The 3,545-nt window shown below is 45.4% G+C and overlaps 1 long non-coding RNA gene across 1 annotated transcript; it reads left to right on the plus strand.

Annotated features, from left to right (window-relative positions):
* Nucleotides 1-2,186: 2,186 nt before the first annotated feature.
* On the plus strand, nt 2,187-3,285 carry LOC308104965. The gene is made up of 3 exons (XR_013934883.1): nt 2,187-2,264; nt 2,573-2,680; nt 2,974-3,285. It is a non-coding gene; the product is annotated as an uncharacterized lncRNA (long non-coding RNA).
* Nucleotides 3,286-3,545: the final 260 nt, after the last annotated feature.

The following is a 3,545-nucleotide window of genomic DNA, read 5'->3' on the forward strand; positions in this document are numbered from 1 at the left end:
CCCGAACCACGGCGGCTCAATCTGTGGACCTGGCCCCTGAGCGGCGCCAGTGGTCAGAGCTAGGCCTCCAAGAGGGGGTGATAGCTACTTTGGAGGGAGCCAGGGCTCCTTCTACTAATGCAGCATATCACTTGCGCTGGCGAATCTTTAGTTCTTGGTGTGCAGCGCACAGCCTGGACCCAGAATTCTGCAATGTGCAGGCCATATTGCAGTTCTTGCAATCCTGTCTGGATAAGGGATTGTCTGCCTCCACTGTGAGGGTGTACTTGGCAGCCATCTCTGCTGGTCATGTCCAGCTTCCAGAGGGTTCGGTGGGGAGACACCCCTGGGTCTCTAAGTTCATGAAGGGGGCCAGACGTCTGCGTCCAGCCAGAGCTAAGAAGGCTGTACGCTGGGATCTGGACATTGTTTTGTCAGCCCTTACTAGGCCTCCATTCGAACCCCTCGAGGCTGCTTCGTTGAAGCACCTTTCCTTGAAGGTGGCCTTTCTACTAGCAATCACTTCCACCAAGAGGGTTGGTGAGTTGCATGCTCTTTCAGTAAGCCCTGAGTGCTTCCAGATGGGGCCTGACCGGAGGAGTGTGGTTCTTCGACCAAATCCTTCCTTCTTGCCGAAGGTCCTGTCTGAGGGGTACGTCAACAGTCCCTGGTCTCTATCTGCTTTCTCCCCATCTGCAGACGAGGAGGGGCATGGTTCCGCTCCCAGTGTGCTTTGCCCTGTAAGGGCTCTGCAAGCTTATGTGAGTCGCACGCAGTCGCTGCGCAGGACAGACCAGCTCTTTGTGTGCTATGCAGAGCGGGTCCTGGGGTCAAGTCTGTCTAAGCAGAGGCTGTCCCATTGGATTGTGGACGCAATCCAGTTGGCGTATGGGCTGGCTGGTAGGCCTGGGCCAGTTGGTGTGGTGGCTCATTCCACCAGGGGAATGGCCACATCTAGAGCCCTCCTGCGGGGGGTTCCACTCTCTGAGGTGTGTGCCGCAGCCAGTTGGGCCTCATCTGCCACCTTTGCCAGATTTTATAATGTCAACGTGGCGACACCTAATGCAGTGGTGTCGGCAGTTCTGGGCAGCTCCTCCTGACCTCACAGACGAGGCGGCCAGTTCGGGGTAGGTTCTATGCTTTCAGCCTTCTTTGTTGGCCTGACTGTTCCTACCTCAACCACCAGGTGAATCGGGTACTTCTATACCCACATTGGAGTGATCCAATGAGGGGAAACATAACGTAGGTTACGAAGGTAACCACGGTTATGTGACCCTATTGGATCACTCCAATCCTGTCGTGGTGCTTGAGGCGCCTCGAAATGTTCTTCAAGCAGGCGCGCGTGGGTGTGGTGTGCCTATATAGGTGAGGCCACACCCCCACGCACGCACAGGTGCGCACGGTAGTGAATCAGTTAATCCTTTCCTCGAATGTATCCCTCCGCCGCGGAGTGATACAATAGGGTCACATAACCGTGGTTACCTTCGTAACCTACGTTACACCACAGCCGACATAATTGGTCTGTTTATTGTTATGTGATGGGATGGTTTTGATTCTTGGTAACACGAAACTAGCACATATTACAGGTAGGCCTACTCAGTCTGCAGGTCAGGTAATATCATCATCAGCTTGACTTGTGACTACATCGAAAAGAAAGAACTTGGTAAAGGTAAAGAGAAGGCAGATTATTTGTACAGTAATGTGAATATGTCTGACTGTGTATGTTGGCCTACTGGCCAATACTCTGTTGAGTCAGATTTCATTATTATATTCTAAAACAGATTAAGGTTAGTATTTTGTTTGGTTTTTTTTTTTTTTTTTTTACAACTTCCATCAATCAAATTCACTGTGTAGCCTATAGCCTATAGGTGTAATCAATGTACTGTATTTGCCAACAAGGCACGAATATTGTTTTCTCTATTGAAATTTTAAGTTGTTTATGATAGCAGACACGTTGGTTGCCTGAAAAGATAACATATTATTTACATGTGACATGATATATATATGAGATTTTCTTAAGGTTAAAAAAATGTTGTAAAAATGAATTGTGACTCTCCCCCATGTTTTAATGTTTTAATCATTTCAATTTAGCTCTATTATTTTTGGATGCAGTATCAACTATGCTAAACTGAATGAACTAAACTAACCTAAATTAATTAAATGAAATAAATAGAACATTATTTGACATTCTATTTCCCTTTAGATAGGTCAGTGACTATCAGGAAGTACAAACCTGATGGAATCTTCCAACCGCCAACACTCCACTGAGATGGCTCTGAATAGAAGTGAGTTTTATTGCTTGGTTCTTTTGTTATTGTATAATAACAAGGTAATACAGGTGTGTTACAGAAGGGAGTTCATGGCAGCTCTTTTTAATTGGACTTTAACCATAAGGGAGTGCCAGGATAAGCAACAGGGACATGGTGTCAGGAAAAGACCAAGATATATTTTTAAAGATATAGTAAGAAAGTCAAGGCAAAAGTGATAAAGTGAGCAGAGGAGGACGGTGTGGTAAAAGCCATGCAGAAAGAAGATAGATGTGGGATTTTGTCTTATACTGTATATTCAAAACATTGAATCCTCATGTTTGCAGGTCCTGGTCAAAAAGACTCTCAGGGGCTGCAACAAAGAATAAAAGCAGACATACAGATTCAGAAGCAACTCTTGTCCTCCAACAATCAAGATCTAATAGCGACACTAGGTGAGTCAAAGGAGAATATTGTAATTGTTTGCCCCAGTAACAAGCAAAAATCAGTGGGGTGGCCATTCAGTCACACGATTCACCATACAATGCCAATTTGTGTGCCAACAATGCAGATTTACACGGGCACTAATGCAGTTTGTCCATCAGTGCGTGAACATTTATAAGAAATCATGTTTTTTGGAAAGATCTTTCTACATCACAATTTGTGTGTGTGTGTGTGTGTGTGTGTGTGTGTGTGTGCGTGTGCGTGTGCGTGCGTGCGTGCGCGCGTGCGTGCATTTTCATTACAGTCCGATCCAATGATGTGGAAGAGAGAGATCGCTACAGACACCAGTGGAGAAAAGAGGACAGGCAACGTATTATCAGTGACTGATTGGAGCTCCTTGTTGCTGTGATTATAGGATTAATAATTGGCTGGATCAATAATTGGGTTGGTTTTGGTGGTCCAGTCACAGGTGTTGTCACTGGAATATTGATATGGCTTTTTACTGGACTGGTCAGGAACCGCTGGAGCCCTTAAAGGAGCACTTCGCCCATTTTCAATCTCATCTTCAAATGATATTCCGTAATGCTCATTATAAGATCCATTTCTGTCTACTCACTCTGCGTCTCATTGGTGGCTATGGACAGTTCTGAAACCTGCCTACCAGCTACCAATGACATCATCGATCTTTCCATAGTAACTGTGGAACACCTATTTACCATTTAGGCGTACTGTTAAGTTGTCATACTGTATCTGGCCTATACAGCCTGCCTATATTTCCGTATCTGCTCTAGACATGCAAACTGCAAAGTGAATTAAGCCCAATCTTTATGAATATGATTTTGTTCCATAGATTTGTTTGTTATTGATTGAGTTCAT

Source organism: Gymnoscopelus braueri, assembly GCF_963280865.1.
Source record: "Gymnoscopelus braueri genome assembly, chromosome: 2".
Classification (NCBI taxonomy): Eukaryota; Metazoa; Chordata; class Actinopteri; order Myctophiformes; family Myctophidae; genus Gymnoscopelus; species Gymnoscopelus braueri.